General features: G+C 37.3%; 1 protein-coding gene and 1 pseudogene across 3 annotated transcripts in view; one reads left to right on the forward strand and one right to left on the reverse strand.

Moving 5' to 3' along the window:
* COG5 (component of oligomeric golgi complex 5) overlaps nt 1-26,409 on the forward strand; it is a 324,571-nt gene that overhangs the window by 67,371 nt on the left and 230,791 nt on the right. The window lies entirely within an intron of this gene.
* LOC308562000 (actin maturation protease pseudogene) lies at nt 10,396-11,492 on the reverse strand (annotated as a pseudogene). Its single transcript has one exon. The product of its transcript is annotated as an actin maturation protease pseudogene (transcript).

The raw sequence follows: 26,409 nt of genomic DNA on the forward strand, positions 1-26,409 counted from the left end.
GTGGTTCCTTGGTTTTCGAAAGTCTCCGTTGACAAACATTTTGGTTTACGAATGCTGTAAACCCAGAAGTAGGCGCTTCGGTTTTCAAACTTGCCTCGGAAGGTGAACATGCCACATGGCTCCTGCTGAGCGCCAGATCCTGAGCCTAGCTGTCAGCTGTTGAGTCCTCAGTTTTCGAACTTTTCAGAACTCGAACGGTCTTCTGGAACGGGTTACATTTGAACCCCTGTATAAAGAACTGATTTTTGACATATTTAGTGGAAAAAAGAGGTGTTTTCAACAGATGGTACTGCATCAATCAGATATCCATATGCAAAACAGTGAACTTGTATTTACACCTCATTTCATTTTTAACTGAAAGTGGATCATAGTCCTAAATGTAAAATTTCAAACTATGAAACTACAAGGAAACATAGAAGAACATTTTTGTGACTTTAAATTAGAAAATTATTTCTTAGGTATATCACCCAGAGCATAATTCACACACACAAAAAGGATAAATTAGATTTTATCAAAATTTAAATTCTGTCCTTTGAGTGATACTGTTAGAAGAAGAGATAAAACATGACAGGGAGAAAAGTTTTGCAAAGTATATGTTTGATAAAGTACTGTGTCCAGCCTATATTAAAAACTCCCTAATCTTGGTAAGAACAAAAACAATCCAATAAAAAAATAGGCAAAAGATTTGAACAGATACTTCACAAAAGACGATATATGGGTGGCAGATATGCATATAAGATGTTCAACATTATTGGGCAATAGGGAAATTAAAATTAAAATCATACTAGTGTCATATTGACAGAATAAGCAGAATTATTTTAATACAGACATTGTAATTTTTTTATACAGATTATTATGTAATGATTAAAAAATAAAACTACATAGTGTACATTTCAGGATTAAATTGTATCACATTGGTTTATGACTTCTTTAAGAAGAGTTGGGATTAGATGAAAATTGAGCTGGACTTTACTACATTGGTAAGATAATGTACTTAAATATATGTATATTTTTATAATGCTACCAGCTACCTTTTAAAATTGTTAGCCCAACTAAGCAGGAACCCTACATAATTCATAAGTTTGATACTTTTCACAATATTTTAAGCATTTGGTAAACTATCATTGTGAACTAGAGTAAGGGAGCTCTTTTTAAATTCATTTAGTGTAAAAGCACTTAAGATTAGAAACATTGGAAAGGTTCTCATAATATCAGTATATCTGGATCATCAGGTTTGTTTATTCCATGAAATGTTTTTGTGCTTATTCCATGTTGAATTGACACTGTAGTGGTGAAACCAGAAAGTGTAGTATTTCTACAATCAACATTAGCACATTCTAATTTTTCCTTTGGAACATAATCAGGTATTCTGCCTGTAACAGATACCTTGACCCACTCATCCTTCAGTCATTGGTGAGAAATCTAGTGTACTCTTTGCGTCAGTGTTATCAAGTAGTAAAATTCTGTTGGATATTGGATTAGAATATTCAAATGTAGAGAAGACATAGAAGATGTAAATCTGTATCATTTAGAATTTAGTTCGTTGGTTCTTTTCTTGTATACTAGTTTCGTTGGATTTGTTAAGAAACTTAGTTTGAACCTACTTCCTCTCTACCTGTGATTTCATTTCAATTCCTTCCATTATTTATATTAGAAATGACACTTGTTTTGAAAGAATTATTTTAAAAAATGAATCTCAATTATCTTAAAATTTATCACATGTTTCTGAGAGTCATGACTACCAAGAGGTGCTGTTTACCTTGGTGAATTTATCATACTTCAAGGCCTGTTTCAACCTTTTTCTGGCTTAGAAACTTTATTTTGCCAATAGTGAAAATCAAATTATTAATTGTTTGTGTATATTTTTATTGCCTGACTTGTTGTAAAGAAGGCATTAATTTGACTTACAAGAATATTTAGTAAGCTGAAAATAAATAAAGAAGACAGAAGAAGAAAAAAAGAATACTTAGTAAGAATTAGAAACAAACAGAGACTAGCAACAAAAGTAAAAGGAAGGGTGATCTGTGTGGGGATTCCTATAATGGACTAGCTTTTCTTTAAAGTCTTCAGTTGAGGCCGTGAATCATGATTCCTCCTCCTCCTGTCATTGACAGGCATTTTTTTCACTGCTTTGGGGAGAAATGGGATATGGAATTCATCTATAGGTAGTAATGATGGGATCTATCACGAGCCATAATGACAACTCATTCCCCTGAAATTTCTTGATTCTCCAAATCCACATTAATGCTTCCTCTTTCTCTTTATATTAACCAAGTTCATGAGATAACTAGTTTATAATCCAGAACACTAACTCATTAATTTTCAATGAGATATGGTATTCTTGGACTGAAAGCATACAATTTTCTCTCAGGACAGAATAAATGGAAAAACCAATTTGTAATCAGAAACTTATTTGGTAAAATTTGAGTTAGATCAAGGGAAGCTGGTTGTATTGATTCAGTTGTTCGGCATAAAATGTGATTAGCCTGATGTTTATTACATCTTCACATTAGTAATATGCCTGCTTTACCTGGAATGTCGAAGAAAAGTCATTTTGGTCAGTGCCAATATGATTTTTAAGTTTTTATTTCTTTTTTTATACTTTATTGTTGACTATCCTTACATAGTTTACAGTTTTCTGCAGTTAAGACACAATAAAATTCATTAGGTTTCTGCTTCTGATTTAAACTATATTTTATACCTGGCCGGTGTGGCTCAGTAGTTAGACCATCAGCCTGCACACTGAAGGGTAGAGAGCTCAATTTCTGGTCAAGGCCATGTACCTGGGTTGCAGGTTGATCCCTGGCCCCTTTCAGGGTGCATGCAGGAGTCAACCAATTGATGTGTCTCTGTCACATCAATGTTTCTCTCCTCTCTCTTTCTCTCTCCTCTCCTCCCCACTGCCTTCCACTCTCTCTAAAAATCAATGGAAAAAATATCCTTGGGTAAGGATTAACAACAACAACAAAATTATATTTTAGTGCTGAGTGCAGTTATATTCCAGATATAAATTGGAATTTTGCGTGTTTCCTGAAATTGTCTCTTGAATTTTAGAATGATTTTTTTACTAATTCCACTTGCTAAAACAAATTTGTTAGTTTTATTATTTTTGTTTTTTAATTAATTTTTTTTAAATCATTTTTTTTCCAATTACAGTTGACATACAATATTATATTAGTTCCAGGTGTACACTCCACTGATTAGACCTTATATAATTTGCTAAGTGATCATCCCAATAAATCTATGCATCTGACACCATACATAGTTATTAAAATATTATCGACTATATTCCCTATGCAGTACTTTATGTCCCCATGACTGTTCTGTAACAATTTATTAATCCCTTCATCTTTTTCACCCATCCCTCTTACCCCCCTCCCATTTGCCAACTGTCAAAATGTTCTTTTCATACATACTTAATTACACAAACATGTCTACATAAGTAAAAACAGGTAAACTAACTAATTTGTCAATTTTTTAACATATGTATTTGGAAAGTCTACTTTATTATATAACGGACTTTGGGCTTTAATGGGCACCCCCGCCTCCAAATTAATCTGTTATATTGAGCTTTCACTGTATTCATTCATTCAACCAATATTTATTGAATGCCTACTATGTGTGCCATGTGTCATACCAGATATTGAAGACACATCACTGAAAAAAATGGAAACCCCTCTCCTTTTCATGGAGTTTATGCTCTAGTGGAGTGGGTCCTAAAGTGACATACCTAGTTTATCTGTAAAAATCTGATTCCAAAGTCAGCTCTTAACTACCAGTGCTGTCGTCCTTTCCTTGAACTCTGTGGCACCATTTAATTGCTTCATAAAAGGCATTGTTGCCATTGATAGATTCCCCAGTATTCCTTTTTATATAAAGGATAAAAATATCACATTTTAGATATATCATGTTTGTACAGTGAATATATTTTATGTTGTAATTGTGGGCTGACTGTTGTCAGTGACTTAACATTTTATATCAAAGCTTTATTGAGTTATTTAAAGATTACTTTTTAAAAAGTATAATCAAGAATTAAATTATAATCAAGCAGTTGGATATGGTAAAAAGTATTTCCGCCAGTAATCTTTATTGTTTATGGTCTGTTTTCTGAGTTTTATAACTTAGTTGCTAAACTGCAACATATCAGTACCATGTATCATGAAAGAATGTTCTTAAAACAAAATTTATCATGGAAGCATTTTATGAAATATTATTGTAGAAGGAATGGATAGTCTGTTTCATCCATGATGTTCTTATTGTAACTGTGATATTTTCTCAATCTGATAAAACAGTACTTTAGGCAAACATTTCTGATTTGTGCATAAGTGAGAGAAAGTATGAATTATATAATTTTGCCACATAATAGGTGACCAATAATTAATGAAGAAATGAATATTTTTTTGAGATGTCTACAAGATGATATAGTTGGTGAAAATTTTAGAAAGTTTTATTATTTTAAGCTTTTAAAAATTGTTTATTGATAGGAAAAATTTTAAAAATACCATATTACAGTATTAAATTAGGCCCGAGGTGACTCTTCAATGTATTAATAACATGCTTAGGTTTTTTTGTGACGACTTTAACATAGAGAATTCAATATGCATTTTTAAACCTACAGTGGAATCACATATGATGATAAACATTTTCACTAAGTATATTTGATTTAGGTGATCTCTAAATCACTTAGATATGTGACTAGATTCAACTACCACCAAGTGGGGGTAATGCTGTGCTCACATGCAAATGTTCAGAATAATGGGCTTATGCTTAGGTATGGGTTTGCCTGTTATAAAGATAAACATTAAAATTACACACAAAAGCTCTTTTAAAAAAAATTGAATTTAATGTTACTAAAAATTTGTGTTTAACAGATGATACCCATACAGTATTTATGATACTATTTTATTGGTTTTCTCTTTCATTACACAATGTCAAGAAACAAAACAAAACAGGATAAAAACAAAAACAGCTTGCTTTTTGTAAGCTTTACTATTGTCATATATTTCAAAATGATGGTAGTATTTATAGGCATATGTTTTATTCCATATGATTAGTTAATGCTTATGGAAGCTGTATATGTTACCTTACTATTTGTTATCCCCTGCTGGAATATTTATTAGTGTTCTCAAACACTGATAATAATCTGTAAGCTAGTAATATATCAGATTTTTCTGTTTCTTGATTCTAAGGGGTTTTCTTTTCCCATTTGGGTATATAAAAAGCTTAGAACTATTTGAAACAGTTTTTATCAGTCATTGGTTTGGTAAATTGAAATTAGCAACACGCTAAGTTAAGAGTTCAATGCAAATATATGATTATAAGTATACATATAGAATTTTACATTTTAATACCATGTAAACAACAGGGCAAGTAGGCTGGCAGGCGTGGTCTTCTGAGAGACGTGTTAAGTAAAATGGGATAGTTATATTCATTTATTTAAATTCTGTGTCATGGACTTGAAATTCATTTCAATGAATCAGATGTGTTTTTTCTACCATATCCAAATGGAAGATAATGCTGATGATATAATTTTATTATCACAACTAGGAATATATTTATTGGTCAGTAGTGATGATCTGTATTATTTCCATATTAATTATGTGAAAACTAAAATAATTCCATTTTGGACAAAAATTCTGAAATCATTATATCTGGCAAACTTCTCTAAAATTCAGTCAGTTCATACCTTATATCTCTAAATGGCCAAGTTATTTGGTGGTATATCCTAAAGCTAATTTATTCTGGTGGGAACATTATGAAGGCATGATAATCAGAATGAGATGGCACATAGAGATTTACGAAGATTTAAAAAATATATATATATCTTTATTGATTTCAGAGAGAGGAAGGGAGAGGGAGAGACAGAGATAGAAACATCAATGATGAGAGAGTCATTGATCGAGCCCTCAACCCGGGCATGAATCAAACCCTGATCGCCTGGATCCTAGGTTGACGCTCAACCACTGAGCCACTCACGGCCGGGCACGAAGATTTTTCTATATCAGTTACAGGGATTGGTAACACCTGCTTTGAAAAATCTCCATATCTAAATTAGGTGGTCTGTGTCTCTGGAGATTCACTTGTTCACTTTACAAGTTTATCCAGAGCTGCTTCTTGAGGAAAGTGCTCAATTTATCAGCAACTATTCTTGAAGACTACCTTCATATGTTTTAGGAAAGAACAATTGAATAGGATCTTTATTTTTCAAAACAGGATGCCAACTCTTACCTTGTTTTTTTAATCCTCACCTGAGGATTGGTTGCCTTCTATGCAGCTCAGCCAGGGATCAAACCTGCAACCTAGGTATGTATCCTGATGGGGAATTGAACCTGCAATCTTTTGGTGTACAGGACAACGCTCCTACTGAGCCACCTGGTCAGGGTCCAACTCTTACATTTTAACTTGGTTTCCAAAGCATATGTATCTATACTCAGTGTAGCATACATTATGGATGGACTTCCCAATTCCTTTTTCCCCCATTCTTCCTTTCTGGAAGAGTTCAGGACTCATTGAGTTTTCATTTTCTTAGTAACCTTGGGCTCAGGGAAGGGGTCACTCTTCTCCTCCAGGGCTTAAATCATGATTGGTCTTTATAGTTTCATTCTTTTCTATAATTGTTTAGATATGGACATGTGACCTCATCTGGGCTAAGGAGACTTGAGGAAAGTGAGCTGGGAAGTTTCAAACTTTTTAGAAAGGGTTTTTTGTTTTGTTTTGTGTGTTGTTTGTTTGTTTTTTGCAAATAAATGCAGATGAAAAGGAGGAACTAGAAGTGGAGATTAGGTAATGTCCTTATATTTAAACTTTTAAGTTGAGATATACAACTTGCCTATTTGCAATAAACAGACTCCAAATCGCTACCATTTCATTCAGTTTTCTCATTTTCCACACTTTTTTTTTTTTTTTTTTACTTTTCTGGATGTTAATAATAATACTTTATATTGATGTGGCCTTTATAACTTAAAAAGTATATTCATACATATGATTTTATCAAATCTTTCATTTCTCTTCTCTCATCATCTGTCTCTTCATGCTCCCCTCTCTCCCTTCTTTCCATCTTTCTTTGTCTTCCTTTCTTCCTTCCAATCTACCTCACCCATTTCTTCTTGCTCCTTTATTTATTTATTATTTTTAAGGTACATTTCTATTGTACTTTAAGCATAGTCCCTTCCCAAATGGTGCTGGACTAAAGAAGGATTTGAATCAAGGAACTGAAAGAAAAACTTGGGTATCAAATTGAAAGTACAGTGGGTATTCCTTACTTGGGAAACATCAAGAAAAAGACAGCTTTAAATTGGTTTATAAAAATATTAACTTTATTGTATCCATTTGAAGTGTACACTATAATGGGATTTAACATGTGTGAATACATTGTTATGATCACCACCACAGTCAAGATAGACAATATTTCTGTCATCCCCAAAAGTTGTTTTGTTTTGTTTTTGAGTCAGCCTCTCTACCTCCAACACAAACTTTTGGCTACTAGAGATTTCATTTTGTCTTTTTTTAAGTTTCATGTACATAGAATCATATAGTATATATTCATTTGATGGGTAGTGTTTCACTGGATGCATATGTCACAATATGTTTATCCACTCAGCTTTTGATGGGTATTTGGGTTGATTTCACTTTTTGGCTATTGTGAATAAAGCTTCTATGGACATTTATTTTTAGTGCTCTTAGGTAAAAACCAAGGAGTGGAATTCCTGAGTCATCTGTAAGTATTATGATCAACTTTTTAAGATATGCTTCATTATTTAAAAAAATGGTTGTACCATTTTTACATTCCTACCAGCAGTGCATGCAAGTCCCATTTGCTTTATACTGTACACTTTAATGCTTAGCATTGTGAGTCATTTTAATTTTTGCCAGTCTAACAGATGTGTAGTGGTATCTCTTTGTGATTTTAATTTGCATTTACAGGAATACTAATGATATTGAGCCTGCTTCTTTGTATTTTTTTTCCATTTTATCTTATTTCTTGATATGTCTATCTAGATAATTTGCCCTTCCTTTAAACTGGGTGTCTGTCTTACTCTGTTGTAAAAGGTCTTTATATATTCTGAATACAAATCTTTTGACAGATATTTATATTGTGAATGTTTTCTCCCAACATATGGTTTCCTTTTATTTTGAGCAGAAATTTTAGTATTTGAGAAAGCCCAATGTATCCGGTTTTATTTCATAGTTTGTGCTTTTAGAGCCCTATATAAGACTGTCTTTTCCTCTCATATGGTAGCAAAGAGTTTCTCCTAGGAATTTTATAGTTTTGTTTTGTGTTAGTGTCTAGCATTCATGGCAAAGTAATTTTTTTTAATATATTGTGAGGGAAAGGTTGAAGCTTATTTTTCCCCATGAAGATATTCAGTTGATCCAGTACGACTCGTGTGTGTGTTTTAATCCTCACCCGAGGATATTTTTTCCATTGCTTTTCAGAGAGAGTGGGAGGGAGGGAGGGGGGGAGGGGGGAGAGAAACATCATTGTGAGAGACACACATCCATTGGTTGCCCCCCACATGCACCCTGACCAGGTTGGGGATTGAGCCTGCAACCGAGTATGTGCCCTTCGCCAGAATCGAACCCGGGACCCTTCAGTCTGCGGGCTGATGCTCTAACCACTGATCCAAACCAGCCAGGGCCAGTACGATTTGTTGAAAAGACCTTCCCTTCTCCACCTGCCTGTCTCCATTGGGATTTTTATAGAAAGTTGACCATACATGTGTAGGTATATTTTTGGATTCTACTCTGTTCCATTTATCTGTCTATTCTTATGCCTCTTAACTATGTTTTGATTACTGTAACTGTTTTTGAACTTACATTTAAAGCATATTTCTTATAGACAGAATATTACCAGGTTTTGCTTTTTTTCATTCTCACAATTTTAGTCTTTTTTTTTTTTTTTTTTTCCCTTGTGGATTTTATTTTTTTTGGCATCTGGGGTGTGTGGGCTCAAAGCTCATAATCTTGAGCATTCATTTGGTGTGGGGTAACAGGACAGTGCCTGGTTTGGGGGGTTTGGTAGAGATGCAGGCTCGAAGTCTTCACCAAGCTGCTCCTGTTGTGATGGCTCTGCTAGGTAAGGCAGGGTAACTGTAGTGACCAAGAGAGTGCCGAGCCCTCCCAGGACAGTGCCAGCCACTGTTGTCAGGGCTGGGAAGGGGAGGTGCAGGTGGAAGGGCCAGGGCCCGGATGGAGATGTCCCCACTTCTGGTTAGAAACACTTAATAAGCAAAAAGCACTATACTTATACTGTGTAGTCTCTCTAGAGTCACTTTGTACTGAAGACACAGAGGTGGCCAAGACAGACCTGTTCCTCTCCTTTCAGAGGGAGGCAACAGGTATTCATTAAACTAATCTCTCTAAAAATAGGTATCTACTTATCTATTTATTTATACTGTGCAGATACTAACTGCCTGATTTGAATCCTGACCCTGCCACTTGCCAAGCCATGTAACCTTAAGCCAGTGATTGCATTCCTCCAAGCCTGTCTCCATCTGTGAAATGGGCAGGACCTAGCACCTTAGAGGACTGGAGGAGTTAATGAATTAACACAAGTGAAGAGGTTGGCACATTTAACTGCTCTCAGGAACATTTCCTTTTTGTTTTTAAAGGAGAACAGATGTGGGGGAGGGGCCTAGCCCTGGCTGAGGGAACTATCCATGAGGAAGTGATGAGCCAAGCTGGTGTAGGTAGGGGTTCAGAACAAGTCACCCCAAGATGTACCTCTATGGTATGCAGGCTGTTGTGAGCCAGGGCAACCAAGACTACAGGCTCAGCGCAACCTCCACCCCACCCGCCCTTAACTACCTAGAATTGAGTTAGGGGTCTCGCCCATAGATTGAGATAACCTTCTCTGACCTGTCTATAGGGCAGGGTAAACTTCTAATTGCTGAACTATCCTGCAATGATCTTCCTCCCGCTGAAGCCCCAAGACGATCCTTAGTTCAGAATGGCACATACACCTCATCTTCCCTGTCTTGGAACCTCTTATGTATGTGGGGTTCCCATGTGTATGTATGTATTAAATTTGGCTACTTTCTTGTTAACCTGTCTCATATAGACTTAGGCCAGATGAAAGAACCTTGAGGGGAAGTATCTTCCTCTCCCATACTGGAAAGCTGAGGAGTTCCAGTCAGCAGAAGGCTGCAGTGGGGTGCACTGGGGACCTGAAAGGTCACTGTGGCTGGTGGCAGGAAATGTGATAAGGTGAGCTGAGATAAGGTGAGCTGAGACTTGGAGTTTAGTCTTCCAAACTTCTGGGTCTAACCCCAGCCTGCACAGTAGGTGCTTAATACTGAGGGGATGGGTTTGGGGAGCTAGGAGGATGCCCAGGCTTAAGAGTAGACTGGGGGGACCCTGCATGGTCTCTGGCTGGAGGTCCTCAAGAGACCCACCTCAAACCCTCAGGTGGTCACACAAAGGGAAAAGCTGGGGTCTGGGCCCCATCACCTCCAGTTCAGGGCTGCAGCAGGCTAGTGGTCTGAGGAGCAGGGCCTGGCCACAAAGGCCAGCCCGTACCCCACCAGCAGGCACCACATATGCCTGGCCATCAGTGGCCCGAAAGGGTGAGAAGTCCGTCAGCTGCAGGTTGCTATCCTGAACTTGGTCATAGCCCCTTCTCTTGCCCTGCTTGGAGAGAAGATAGACTGCTCCCAGCGAGTCTTCCTCTGGCAGGGATGGTGGCTGGTGGGGCATGCTGGGCACTGGGTGAAACAGGCCTGGCAGCTCGGGGTCCTCAGCATAGCTGGGGCTTGGCACACCCTGCACACCCAGCAGGACCCCTGTGCTCACTGCCCAGTGGGCCTTGTGGCCCCTTCTCCGATATGGCTCGTGCTTGAAGTCTTCATCGTAGGGGATGAGCAAGGGATGTCCAGTGACAAGGTGCTGCAGCACACAGTCTCTGTTGGGACCACCCAGGCCTCCCTGGAGCAGCTCAGCTTGGCAGCCCAGTGCCTCTCAGCCAGCCTGCCCATGTCGGCCACGGAGAACATCTCTCCCTGGGCTGTGTAGCCTCTCTCCATGGCCATCTGCACGAGTATCTCCAGGGGGATGCCGCTGGGTGGCACCAGGAGAGTGCCTGCCATCCACAGGTCCACCAGCCCACACTGAGGGCCTTCTTTTATGAGGGAGGGTAGGTCTGTACAGAAGAGGATCCACTGCAAGTCACTTCTGAAATGGTCCTTGTGATGCTCTAGGAGCCTCTTCACATCTTCTCTGCTGCTGGGGACTGGGTCGGCCTTCTCCAAGGCCTCTTTCAGAAGCTGGCTTTTCTCCAGGCCAAAGACATGATGGGGAGCAGCACCCGTGACAGGGGGTGGAGGTGGCAGTGGCGGTGGTGGGGGAATAGGGGTCTGGAGACTTGAGGGAGAGGGTGGTAAGGCTGAGTCCGGAAGATGTGGGGGTGAGGGAGGAGGTGGACTGGCGGAGGCCTGGGATGCAGGGGTTCTTGGAGGGACTGGGGGCTCTAGGGGAGAAAAGCATGAAGAAATCATTTTGGAGTCAATGGCATGGGCTGGAAGGATGGGAGAGAGAAGTATCCTCCAAAATGGGTTGGTCTCAGGGATGGAGATTTTGAAGCTTTTAGAACGGAGTTCTGGAATTGGGGGGCTGAGCAATGGACTAAAACCTGGAACCATGGGTGCAAGGTCTGGGGCTGACTTGAATCAGGAGGGCTTTCTTTAGTCTTTTATTTGGAGTATTTAATTCATTTATGTTTTTACTAATTATTGATATGGTTGGATTAAGTTTGCCATTTTTCTAATATATTCTATATTTGTCATCTTTTTTCTTTTGTTCTTGTTTTTCCTGCTTTTTTTTTTTGGCCTTTTTTAAAAACAATTTTTAAGTGTAAAACATAGTGTCATTAAGTACATTCACAATGTTGTATCACCACACTATCTATTTCCAGAACCTTTTATCATCTCATAAAGAAACTCTACTTTCATCAAACTATAACTCCCCTCTGTCCCCTTCCCTCACTCCTTGGTAACTTCTGTTCTATTTTCTGTGTCTATGAATTTGCCTATTATAGATACTTTATATAAGTGGGATCATACACTATTTGTCCTTTTGTGTCTGGCTTATTTCATTTAGCATATTTTTTTAGATTAATCTATGTTGTAGCATGTATCAGAATTTCATTCCATTTTTATAGCTGAGTAATATTGCATTGTATGTATATGCCACATTTTGGTTATTCATCCATTGGTGATACTTTTGGCTGTTGACTGTGAACATTGGTGTAAAAGTACGATCCGAGTCTCCATTTACAGTTCTTTTGGGTATATACCCAGGTGTGGAATTGCTGACTCATGTGGTAATTCCATGTTCAACATTTTGAGAATCTGCCAAACTGTATTCCACAGCAGCTGCCCATTTTACGTGTTCACCAACAATGCACAAGGGTTTCAGTCTTTCCACATCCTCATAAACACCTGTTATTTTCCATTTCTAAAAAATAATTTTCACACTCATGGGGATGAAATAGCATCCCATGGTTTTGATTTGCATTTCCCTAATGACTAATGATGTTGAACATGTTTGCTTGTGCTTATTTGTATATTTACTTAAAGAAATGTCTTTTCAAGTTCTTTGCCCATTTTAAAAATGGGTTGGTGGTTCTGTGTAGTTGTTGAATTCTAAATATCTTCTGAATACTAGTTTCTCATCAGATATATGATTAACAAATATTTTCTCACAGTCTATGAGTTGCCTTTTCAGTCTTTTGATAGTATCCTTTGGTGCAGAAGTTTTTATTTTGATGAAGTCCAACTTAATCTGTTTTTTCTTTTGTTCCCTGTGCTTTTGATGTAACACTTAAACTATTGCCCCCTGGCCCAGTGTCTCAGTTGGTCAGAGCATCGCCCTGATATGACAAGGTTGTAGGTTTAATCATTGGTCAGGGCACATACAAGAATCAACCAATGAATGCATAAAGTAAGTGGATCAAAAAATCTCTCTCTCTCAAATCAATTAAAAAAAATAAATTATTGCCAAATCTAGGACATTACTTCTCCCTGTGAGTTCTTCTAAGAGTGGTAAGTAGTTTAACTTTGTAAACAAAAGTTCCACAGGACACTTCTGAGGAATTAAAATAGAGCTTTATTCTGATATGATTTGCAAATCAGAGAACATAGCTTGGCATGAACCAAAGACTTGCTCTGAGGTGGGAAAAATAATGTAAAAGTTTTAAAGATGAAAGTTGCAAGGAGCAAAGGGTTGGGTTGCTAGGGGAAGAAAATCATATACTTACATCATTCATTTTCTGAGTGATGGAGACAATTGGACTTTCAACTGTCAGTTGACTCAGTGGTCAGCAAGTGGGGTTGTAAGGTAAGAACAGTGGGTAGTTTGTGCTGACTCATGGTCATCAGATAGTCATGGGATATGGCCAACAGTTGGAGTCATAATGTTACCGGAAAGGGGACCTGGCCCTTAGTGGGTCTGCCTAGGGCTTCCCGGTAGTGTGTGGGTTCTTGACTTCATGTAGGAAAAATGTCACAACAGAAGTCCAGGTGAATTTTAGAGGATGTTTATTAAGGCTGGGGACAGTGAAACAAGGAAGGGCCTAGAGTAACAGGAGAGGGACTAGGTGGGGAAATGAGCCAAGGCTGGGCTGTTTTGGCTCACTAAGAAGTCAATGAAACTGGGAACAGTTTCAGGGGGTTTGCCTGGGAGGAGGTGTCGCTGCCAATAGCTGCCTTGGTTAAGATACATGCCCATGGGGGAAGGAGAGAGGGAGTGAGAAGGTGGAAAGGATGGGTGTGCTCCAGGTAGGGAGAGTGCTCTTTGGGACCTTCCTTTTGAGGGATTTTAAAGGCTAGGTTTTTAGGGGAGGTCTCTAAAATAAATTAAACAGATCCTTGGCTGAGGGTAAAAAAGAAAAGAAAAGAAAAAGAAAAATCCAAAGCATGAGGCAAGATAGGCCAGTTGTACAGAAAAGCCAGTGGAAAGGGATTGGATGGGCCTACAGTTTGGATCTCGGAATCATCAGGGTGGGGCAAACAGTGTGAGCCTGGTTGATGGAGACTCGGATATAAGTGCCTTCCTATTGGCTCTGTGGGGAAGGGGGGGCGCCTAAGAAAGGGAACAATGGCCTCTGCCAGCACTTGTCTGGCAGAAAGCTGCCACTGTAGCTCAGAGGGAGAGAGTCCAAGTAAGTCCATGTGCAGGCCCTTAAGAGGAACTGCCTGGGACTCCAGCAGCCTCCCTCTCAGCCACAATCCCTGATGGCTTTTACAGCAAGAAGTTATGGGGACTTGTCTTCCTGGCACTGGAACCCTTGGTTGGGGGGCCTGGTATGGGGCTGGGACCCCTCCTTGTTCCTCTGGGGGGACCTCTGCAGCCAAGATCTCTCTCCTGATTTTAAACCACAACACGGGTGTGGGATCAACCGGTTCCCCCGTCTCCACCCCTCCTACCAGTCTTAATGCGCCTTTTTCTTTAAATCTTTAGTTGTAGGACTTACATTCAGCTAGATTTCAGGCTGTTCTGCAGGCAGGTTGTTCTGTAGTTTAGTTGTGTTTTTGATGTTGTTGTGGGAAGATTCAAGTACTACGTTTACCTACGTGACCATCTTGACTGAAAGTCCTCAGGTTTTTCTGTTTCTATAGAAAAGTGCCATTTCAATATAGACAGGGATTGTGTCAGATCTTTAAATCACGTTAAGTAGTATTGTCACCTTAAAGCATTAAATCAACTGATTTATGAACATTTATTTAGACCTTTCATTTCTTTTGGCAGTCTTTTTTAGTTTTCGGTGTGCAATGCTTTCAACCTCCTTAGTTAAATTTATTCCTAAGTATTTTATTGTTTTTGATACTATTATAAATCAGATTGTTTTCATAATTTTGTTTTTGAATTGTTCATTGCTGGTGTATAGAAATATGACCGATTTTTTGTGTGTGCGTCAATTTTATATCCTGCAACTTTGTTGAATGCATTTTTTTAGCTCTAACTTTATGTGTGTATATCTTCTTAAGGGCTTCTGTATACAAGATCTTATCATCTGGGAACAGATAATTTACTTCTTTCCATTTTGAATGCCTTTTTTTTTTTTTTTTTTTGATATATCTTTATTGATTTCAGAGAGAGGAAGGGAGAGGGAGAGAGAGAAACATCAATGACGAGAGAGTCATTGACTGGCTGCCTCCTGCACCCCCCCACTGGGGATTGAGCCTGCAACCCGGGCATGTGCCCTGACCAGGAATAAACCTCGATCTCCTGTTGAATGCCTTTTTTTTTTCTTGCCTAATTGCACAGTCTATAACTTCCACTACTATGTTGAACAGAAGTAGTTCTTTTCTTGTTCTTGATCTCAGGGAAAAGCTTTAAGTCTTTCATCGTTAAGTATGATATTAGCTGTGGTTTCTTTTTTTATGTATGGTCTTTATTATGCAGAGGAAGTTCTCTTCTATTTCTAATTTATTGTTTTGATCGTGAAAGGGTGTTGAATTTTGTCAAATGGTTTTTCATCAATTGAGATGATTATGTGTTTTTCCCCCTCTTCATTCTGTTAATGTGGTGTATTATATTGATTGGTTTTCCAGGATGATGAACCATCCTTGCATTCCAGGGAGTAAATCCCACTTAGTCATGGTGCTTAATGTCCTGCTGTGTTCAGCTTGCTAGTATATTGTTGAGGATTTTTATATCTATATTTATAATGGACACTGGCCTGTTGTTTTTTTGTGATGTGTCTTTGCCTGGCTTTGGTATCAGGGTAATGTTGACCTAATATAATGAGTTAGGAAGTGTTGCCTCCTCTTCATTTTTTTTTTGGAAGAGTCAGAAATTTTGGTATTAATTCTTCTTTAAATGTTTGGTAGAAAGAATGGGCTTTCCTTTGTTGGAATTTTGTACTTTCTTTTGTTAATCAAATACTTTTGTGTATTCCATTTTACTTTGACTATGGACTTTTTTTGGCTAGTTCTGCTTGATTTACATTTTAGTCATTCTAGATTCTATGATGTTCTATAAGAATTGCTTTGTTGTTGTTGTAGTGGCAGTTAACTTGTCTGGTCTCAAACTACACATTATTTCTTCTGTTAGTCTTTGTCTTTGCTCAGTTCTTCCAGCTTACAGCTATTGCTTTTGTAAGCTAATGCCTGAGAGATTTTCCCTGTACCTCTATAGTTAGCTGTCACTAAGAATTTGGGCAGAGTTGATACTAAGATTATGGGCCTTACCTCTCAGTACATTTTTTTTCTTTCAGAGCTTCCTCTCTAAATTTGCAGCTGCTCCCTCATCCATGAACCCTGTCCTCTGACACCCTGTCCTCTGACACCTCAAATTTGTAAGGCCTGCCCGACCGGCATGGCTCTGTGGTTGAGCGTCAACCTATGAACCAGGAGGTCACGGTTTGATTCCCGGTCAGGGCACATGCCCGGGTAGTGGTCTTGATCCCCAGTGGGGAGGGGTGCAGAAGGTAGTCACTTTCTCATCATTGCTATTTCTATCTCTCACTCCCTCTCCCTTCTTTTCTCTGAAATCAATTAAAAAATAATAATTTTGTAAGGCCCTAGCTTTCTGCTGTTTGAACTATGCACTGTTTTGGGAATGCCATCAGTCTAAAAAAGCAGTAAACATCCATTTATTACCAGACTTTTAAGGCCATACTCTCATGTGGTTTTTGCTTGCTTTACTCTGAAACCCTTCATCTCTCCCCTCCTGCATGTGAATTTTAGTGGTAAACTAAGGATTTGGGTCTCATTCCTTCTGTAGCTCTGTTGCTTTTAGGATTTCTCCCCCTAAATTTATAGCTAATCTGTCTGGAGGGGATCAATGAGGGGGGGAAAGGGGACATTTGTAATATTTTCAACAATAAAGATAAATTATAATAAAATAAAAAGTGTTTTAGTGTTGTGTGATGACCTAGATCCTCCAGCTTGATCCACTTACTCTTCCGGGATGGAAGGCTACCCAAGATGATGATCTCTTCGTTGGAAAATAAAGGAGAGAAGTAACCTCTGCTTGGTTTTCTCCAAAAATACTGAATTGTAGTAGTTGCGGGGTAGAGGGTAGAGGACAGAGAGAAGGTAGTTTATTTCTTTATTTTTTATAAGGTTTGATGACTTAACCATAGCCACCTAAAAGAGACTTTCCACCTAAAACTAAGTAATAAAATTGACACTTTAGAGTGAATTAAATTGTGGCAATGAAAATAAAAACTGAAGAAAAAAAAAGTAACTGGAAAGACTTCTACTGAGGGTAAATGACTTAAATAAATCTTGTGAATGGGCATATGGAGGCTAGTTATTTTAATGTAACAACCAGAACACAGTATTCATAAACTTTTCTTTCATCAAAGTAATATTCACTTTACTAACACTTTAGAGACTTCAAAACATCACAAGATTATAACATAAAATATCATAATTATTTCTGCTATGTACTTTGTAATTAAGAGAAATGAGATCATAGGCTTTGAAACCACCTACACCTTGATTTTAAATACAATTTTCTTTCCTCTTGCTAACTGTGAATTTCAACAAGTTAACTGCTCTCTCAGATTTCAAAGGGCTGTTGGGTAGATTTAATGAGAACAGGTTTATAGATTGCCTTTGACCTTGCCTAGTATATAATAGATCCCCCAAATAATGCTTCCCTCCCTCCCTCCCTCTTTTTTGTTGAGAGTATTACAGATGTCCCCCATTTCCCTCCCTTACCCCCCTCCACCCATCTCCCACTCCACTCCAGGCCCCCACCTGTCCATTGTTTGTGTCCATGGACTGTTCATATATGCTTATAAGTTATTTGGTTAATATCTTCCCACCCTCCTTTTTGCTTTCCCTCTGAGATCTGTTGGTCTGTTCCTTGCTTCCATGTCTGTGGTCCTATCTTGTCCGACAATCTATTCTGTTCCTTAGATTCCTCATATGAGTGAGATTGTGTGATACTTGTCTTTCTCTTACTGGCTTATTTCGCTTAGCATAATGTTTTCCAGGTCCATCCATACTGTCCCAAAGGGTAAGAGATCCTTCTTTTTTACAGCCCCATAGTACTCCATGGTGTAAATCTGCCACAGCATTTTTATCCACTCATCTACTGTTGGGCACTTGGGCTACTTCCAGATCTTAGCTATTGTAAATAGTGCTGCTATGAACATAGGGGTGCATATATTCTTTCTGAGTGGTGTTTTGAGATTCTGAGGATATATTCCTAGAAGTAGGATCACTGGGTCAAATGGAAATTCCATTTTTAATTTTTTGAGGAACTTTCATACTGTTTTCCATAGTGGCTGCACCAGTCTGCATTCCCACCAGCAGTGTACTAGGGTTCACTTTTCTCCACATCCTCGCCAGCAAGTTAAAGATGGGCACTGGAGGGGAGTAAAAACCATTTGAGAAAAGTGAATATCAAGTCTCAAATTCCTACTGGTACAGGAAAGAATTGTACTTTTTTTCAGGAACTAGATTCCTTTTTTAAAAATTACATTACATAATTGAATTGAAAATACATTTGTCAAAATTTTTAAAAATGAAATTTCAGGAAAATGATAAAAACTGCCATTTATTGCTGTGTGGCAAATACTGTACTAAACATGGTATATGTTTTATCTAATTGAAGCTTTACAATAGCCCCTTGAGGTACATGTCATCATTTTACAGATGGGGAAGCGGAGTTTGGATGAGATTAAGTAGCATGCCCAGGAGAGTTCCTGCACTTATTATGTCCTTCACTTGTACTCTGGTGGAGAGGTGCTAATGAGAATCAGAGTTCAGTGAGACAGAAGTATTGTGTGAATTGGGACTTTCTTAAATTTGGAGTAGGGGCTGTGACAATATTATTTATCAGTTAAAATTGAATGACCTATATAACTTACATTATTGGCACCTTCCCTCTTCCATTGATGCTGCTTGCATTTTTCTTTTGAACCAACATTTATCTCAGCTGAGATATGAGATTGGTTTGGGATATAAATGATTTCCTTTTGAAGATTACAAGAAATTAAAACTATATTTTAGTCAAGGGTTTGTAATTTGCTTCTGGTTACTTAAATGTATTCTAGAGAACATTTAAGGACATTAAACAGGCATCATTTAAATAGCCCCTGCAGTTTTAGTTTTAACATTTTATTGAAGTATAAAAATTTTGCACATACTGTAAGTGTACAGCTTAATGAATTTTTACCCCTGTAGTTTTGATACCTTGACCTAATTAAAATATAAGATAACAGAGGAAAACTTACTGAAAGAATATTCCAAAGGCTGGAGAAATCACAATGAATGTACTGTGTTAATGGAGTTGTTCAGGGTATGTTAAATGGAAATGTTATGTTTCAGGTATTTAACATTTTAACTTTGGGGAAAATACATAGTTTTGAATGCAGAAGGAAGAAATGAGAAAAATGCTATCTACTACTCTTGGTTTAAAATAAACCAAAAAAATAGGTAATAATAATATGTTTTCATTTTTTTAAATCTCTGCAAAATATGACAGAGGAATGAGTGTTTTATAAAGCATGTACATAAATAAAGATATTAAACTAAAGAGAAAAACAAAAGCTGGATATTAACAAATTAGTCTAAATCTGGACAGTACCTTTGTGAGGAAAATGTCTCCTTTAAATATTATATCTAAGTGATCAATTAATTTGACTTTTAAAAACTCCATTTTACTTGTATAAGTTTCATTTAATAATATGATTTTACACTTATGTTTGATGACTATTATTAGGTCCTAAATGCAGCTGAGAAAGGAATTTTGATAAGACCTGCCATATTCTATATCTTTTTATTTTTTAATAAATAGGTTTAGAATAATCAGCTCAATTCTGTGTTATTTTAGAAATTAAGTATTACTATCAGACTACTATCAGTGGTTTAATAAAATAATTTCTTTAATTTGTAAAATTATACTAATATATGTTTATTGTGAGAACTAGAAAATTCAGGTATATATTAATTGCTGAAAACTAGAAAATGTAGGTAGGTATCACCTAGAAATTAATTTTGGGAAACTAACCTCCTAACTATTTGCCTATAGATTACTCTATTCACATTATTTTGTTCTTAACATTACATTATGGGCATCTTTCCATGTTAATAAACATAGATCTATATCATTTTAATGGCTGGATAATATTCAGCTGAAAACTTTCTGGTAATTTATGTAAATAGTCTACTATTTTAAGTATTTCGCCTTTTTTTTTTTTTTTTTTTACTAGTGTAACTATCCTTTGATGATCATACTTGAATATACATTTTTGCAAATTTTTTAAAACTTTATCTTAATTTTTGAAAGTATTACAGATATCTCCCCTTTTTTTCCCCTTTGATCCCCTCCATCCTGCATCTGCCCCCCCCCCCCCCCCCCCCGGCCTTCTCCACACTATTGTCTGTGTCCATAGGTCATGCGTATAAGTTCTTTGATTAATTTCTCCTCACCCACTCCCCTACCCCTGCCTTCCCACTGAGATTCATCAGTCTGTACCATGCTTCTATGTCTCTGGATCTGTTTTGTTCCTCAGTCTATTTTGTTTATTAGATTCCACATATGAGTGAGATCATGTAAAACTGAATCAGGAAGAATCAGAAAACATGAATAGGCTAATAACAACTGATGTAATCGAAGGTAATAAAAAAATTTCGAGCAAACAAAAGCGCTGGTCTGGACGGCTTCACAAGGGAGCTTTCTAATTCTTTAAGTTGTAGGGTTAGAGAGTTTACTAAAAAGCTTTCTTGTTTTTACAGGTAGGCCTACAGTGCTATGAACTTCCTTCTTAGGACTGCTTTTGCTGTGTCCCATAGATTTTGGGTTGTTGTGTGTTCATTTTCATTTGTTTCCAGGAAGTTTTTGGTTTCTTTCTTGATCTTATTGATAACCCATTCATTGTTTAATAACATGTTATTTAGCCTTCATGTGTTTGAATGTTTTTTAGTGTTGTTACTGTAGTTGATATCTAATTTCATGCCCTTGTGACCTGAGGTGCTTGACCTGATTTCAGTCTTCTTGAACTTGTGGAGACTGGTCTTGTGTCCTAACATGTAGTCTATCTTTGAGCATGATCCATGTGCACTTGAGAGGAATGTATATTCTGCAGCTTTGGGGTGAAATGTTTTATAAATATCAATTAAATCCATCTGATCTAGTGTGCCATTTCGTCACTTTTTCTGTGTTGACTTTTTGTCTGGAAGATCTATCCAGTGAAGTCAGTGGGGTGTTCAAGTCCATGACCATGACTGTATTGCTGTTGATCTCTCCGTTAAAGTCCTTAAGATTATTATTGATAAGTCCTTATTTATTACCATTTTAATTTTTTATCCCTATTTCTTTTTATTACAGCAGTCCCTTTAACATTTCCTGCAATGATATTTGGTGGTGATAAACTCCTTTAGCCTTTTTTTGTCTGGGAAGCTCTTTATTTCACCATCTATTTTGAATGATAGCTTTGCTGGATAGAGCAGTCTTTGTTTCAAATCCTTGTTTTGCATTACCTTGAATACTTCATGCCATTCCCTTCTGGCCTGTAGAGTTTCTGATGAGAAGTCAGCTTACAGGCTTATGGGAGCTCCTTTGTAGGTAACAGATTGCTTTTCTCTTGCTCCCTTTAAGATTCTTTCTTTGTCTTGAATTTTTGGCGTTTTAATTATGATGTGCCTGGGCATGGGCCTCTTTGGATTCTTCTTGCTTGGGACTCTCTGTGCCTCCTGAACTTGTGTGCCTTTTTCCTTGACCAAATTAGGGAAGTTTTCTGCCATTATTTCTTTAAACCAGTTCTCTAACCCTTGCTTACTTTTGACCTTTTCTGGCACTCCTATGATGTGACTTGTTATATTTCATGTTGTCCCGCAGCTCCCTTAGACTCTCCTCCTGTTTTTTAATTGTTCTTTTCTCTTTGGATCTCTGATTAAGTGAATTTTTCTACTCTGTCTTTTAATTCACTGATCCCATCCTCAGCTTCCTCTAATCTGTGGTTTATTCCTTCCAATGTATTCTTTATTTCTGTTATGACATTTTTAATTTCCTTCATAGTTTCCATATCTTTTTTCATGCTCTTGAGCATCCTTACTATCAATATTCTGAACTCCATATCTGATAGATTGCTTATCTCCCTTTCATTTATCTCTTCTGGAGACTTCTCTTATTCTTTCATTTGGGGTTGTTTTTTCTCTCTCCCCATTTTTTCTGCCTATTTGGGTTTGTTTCTATGTATTAGGTAGGCCTTCTAGGATTCTCAGTCTTTTTGGAGGGTCTCTGGTGCACGCCAACGTCAGACACTCTTTGTGACTGGCCTTGAGTACCCTGTTTGGAGCTATCAATACCCCATGGCTTGAGGTCTTCTCTGTTGGGGCTGAGTGCATTTGGGCAGGACCAAGATGCACACCAAAGTCTGCTTTGTCAAGGCCCAGGTCCAGAAGCAGATCATGGAAAGACTCAAAGCTCTCTGAAGTCTGCCTGTGACCTCAGGCTGATTAATCTGATTATTTTAATGAGCCTCTGTCTGTAGAAACTCAACAGGGTGGGGTGGCTGGTTGTTATCAGTCTATTAACCAGCATCAGGTTATAGAAACTCCTCTGGGTAGGGTGAGAGGTTTTCCCGCAGGGTGGGGCAATTGCTTTCCCCTCTGGCAAAAGCTGCTCAGTAGGTGAATGTCTGTCTCTGCAGTATGGAGGAAGACTTAGGACAGGAATCCAGAAGGGTGCTCTCTGAGCTCCATCAGCAGAGCCCACAACCCTAGATTCTCCTCACACATCTCCAGTCCACTCTGCTCTCCCTCTGCTGGTGCCCAAGATGAGTGGCTGCACACGAAACTTTGTGCATTGACTCTTTAAGAGGGTGCCTGCAGTTCCAGCCATTTCTCCCTGGCAGACAGAAACCCTGCTGCTTTTCACAGCCAGTTGTTATGTGAGCATCTTTCTCAGTTCTGGTGCTCTTCCCTGGGAAGCTCAGCGTGGAGTTTAGACCCCCGAGTCCTCAGTGGGAACCCACCACATCTGAGATAATCCCTCCAGACCTTCAGCTGCTGCCTGTGGGAGCCCAGCCAGCCCTTTTGCGCCTCTGCACTTCCTATCAGTCTCAATGTGGTCTCCACTTTTCCTCCTTGGTTATGAGGGTACTCTCCAATTTGTCTTCAGTTGTAGTTGATTATTCTGGATGGTTTTTCTGTATTTTAGTTGTAATTCCAGTTTGGTCCCAGGAGAGTGAAAGTTTAGCTTCCACTTAGTCTGCCACCATGTTTAATCTCCACAATATTGTTTTCTTAGGACACATTTTTGAAGTTTCTTGGTCAAAGGTTATGTTTAAGATTTTGCTTAATATTTCAAAGTGAAATTTATTTTCAGTACCAATGTGAAAGAGCATACCTGCAACTTAGTCATAATTAGTAGGCATTAGTATTTTAAAAATTATTTGCTAGTCATATATTGTGAAAAATGGTATATTAATGTGTTTTGTAATTTGTTCTAATTTGCATTTTGTCTTTGCTGACTGTGGTTGAATTGTTTTGTGTTTGTCGTTTGTTTTTCATTGGCGGACTACCTGTTTTTGTTCTTGGCCCATTTTCCTGCTGCTGTGTTGGTAACTGTTCTTTACATAATAGAGGTACATTTGTGTTAATATATAGGCTAAGTTTCTTTTATGGTTGGTTTTATCCTATTTTATTTTTTAAAGTTTTATAGTTATGCTTGTTAATCTTTTTCTTAATGCATTACTTTGGTTCTCCACTACAGTATTACAAAAATATTCATCTACATACTTGTCAAATATTTTTGTTTTTAATTTTATCCAGTTTAAGTTTATGCAGTTTATTTTGGTATAACTTAAACACCTTTAATTACCACATTTCACAACACCTGGAAGTGCCATTCACTTTCACATGAAATATTATGTGAATTGTGCTTTCTGGATTTGTAATTCACTGGCTTTGGTGGTAGTAAGCAGTTGACTTTATTTTGCCAATGTTTAGTTATTTCCCCAATATCACTTAATGACTAATTTATCTCTTCACCTCACATTTAAAATATTCCATTACTTCATAGTACATTCCTTTATTTGCTTGAATTTTTTATGGATTTTCTATTATACCTCAGTTGTCTATTCTTACTTTTCTTTTTAAATTTTGGGGTTAAGTATTTTGTTTTTGTTGCATTTAATTATTTTTTACTTACTGTTTACAGCTAGATTTTTCCAGCATTTTCTTTTTTATAGTTTTTAATAGGAAAATAGAATTAGACATATTCATTTTTTTCACTGAAATTTTTTCAAGGCTGTCTTTGTGTAACTTGTAGGTTGTCTCTAATTCTACATTTGAAAAACAGAGATGGCACTATTACTAATATTTGGATTCTAATGATTTTCTAATATTATATTTTAAGTCTCAATGAAAAGTATCTGATGTGAGATCTACTGTGATCAGGGGATGAAAATTAGCGGGACTGTACTTTAGGATGTGGAAAATGGAAATTGAGAGAGATTGAGGTGGAGAGGTTAGGTCAGAGGCTAACATAATGACCTAGGTATTGGGGGCCTAAACTATGAGATAGAAATAAAGTATAAGTGTATATATTTTAGATGCGCTCAAATCTAGAAAGACTTTCACTGGGCTTTGGGTTTAAATTAAAATTTTTTTTGCCTGTCAGAATAGGATTATTACCTATTTTCCAGCTTTGCCTATCCCTGCTTCCATATTCATAGTCTGTACACCAGCCAAATTGAATTAGTCCCTGGTCTGGAGACTTTGTTTTCTTGCTTCTCTGTAATTGCTCATGCTTGTGTCTCTGCCTGATATGCTGTTGTTGCCTAGGTGCCATCAGCCAGTCTCATCCTTCAGTAAAGTTCATTTCAGTTGCCATTTCCTGTATGCAGTTTTTCCAGGTACATGTGCTCCTTTCCTTTGAGCCCCATTGCTCTTCGTTTGTACTCTTATTGTAGTTATATTTTGCCTTGTGACATTGATGTTGACATATTTGTCTTATTGCCACTGCTTCTGTAAGTGCATACAACTCAAACCTTTTATGTAATGTTCAAATTTGGGCAAGTGAGGGCTAAGTGCTATTATTAGGGGCCATTTAAAAGTGCTTTTATGATTTTTTAAAATGCTTTTAAGATAACAGACTTGTTTATGATAGTAACTAGGATTTTATGGTTATTGCTACTTGACAGTTTTGTCTGGATGTTTTGTATATCTGCCTAGTAGGTCCTGTGACATATGCTATTCATATGTTTTTAGAAATGTTTATGTGTTATAGAACCAGTTAGTATATTTATTAATATAAATGGTATGATAGAATACTATATTTAAAAGTAAAAGCTGCTCCTGTTTTATTTCTTATATTTACAATAGCGATAAAATATTTATATGGTGTCTTTTACCGTGTAGTTGAAAGCACAGTTCTTTTAGTTCTTACTGTATCTGTTCTAACTGTATCTTTGAAATATCAGTAGAAAGATGTTTTAATGAGGATCAGTCAGAACTATCAGGCAAAGTAGATTATTGTAGAATTGGTTGATGAAAATTTCAGGCTTTTAACTTGTCATATTAGAATTTGCTAACAGCCACTTTTATGCAAGAGTGGAGTGTCAGTCTGTGAATATTAGTCTTTCCCTCAGCTCATGTGGCTATTCAAGTTTGTGATTTTGCATTTAACCATTTTCCTGGCAATTTTTCCCCCCTGAATTTTGTTGAGAGATAATATTTATGGAAGATTTTTCTGAAGGCTAATTAGTCCATTCATTTCTCTTGACTAGTGAATCTCTGAAGGTGGGGTTGTCCAGAAAGAGATAAGTTAGTGAATCATAATTACCTGGGGGCCTTTTGTTTGTTTGTTTTTAAGAACATCTGTCCAGTTGGAAGTGCCATATCTCTTTTCCAAGGAGTCTGATGAACCCCTTAAATGCTCTCAAAATGGTTGAGATCCACTGTTTTACTATTCTAGAATCTGTTTTTGGATTAAACCAGAATAGGATTTTGTATCTGGACGTTATGTTATTCATTCCCATATAATTATTTTTATTAAATTTCCCTTTACTTTGCCATAATTGTACAGTGAGGAAAATTGTAATCATATAAAGATTTTTTGTTGTCTTTTCTGTAAGGTTGTCATGGCCATTTTTGTATGTTGACATAACAAACAAGTTGTAGAAACATTGTTTACACATTATACACTTTTTGAGAAGATCCATGAAAGACAGTGGTCTCTGGTCTCAGTATTAAGAATAGTTTGTACTTCTACTGAACAGCTAGAGGATTTCTATTTTATTGATGCTAAAAGTCCTGCAGTCAACCCTTTTTTTTGTCTGTATTACCTAATAGAAAATATAGGGACGGTTTTGACTCACTTCTTGTAAGAATGTAGTACTTAATGATAAGCATTTTGCATTTTCATGTCATACCAGGTTAATTCTAAGTTTTTCATTCTTTTCAACTTTCGTATTCTGATTTTATTACTTATTTTCTCATTTAATTT

Source organism: Miniopterus schreibersii, assembly GCF_964146895.1.
Source record: "Miniopterus schreibersii genome assembly, chromosome: 9".
Taxonomy (NCBI): Eukaryota; Metazoa; Chordata; class Mammalia; order Chiroptera; family Miniopteridae; genus Miniopterus; species Miniopterus schreibersii.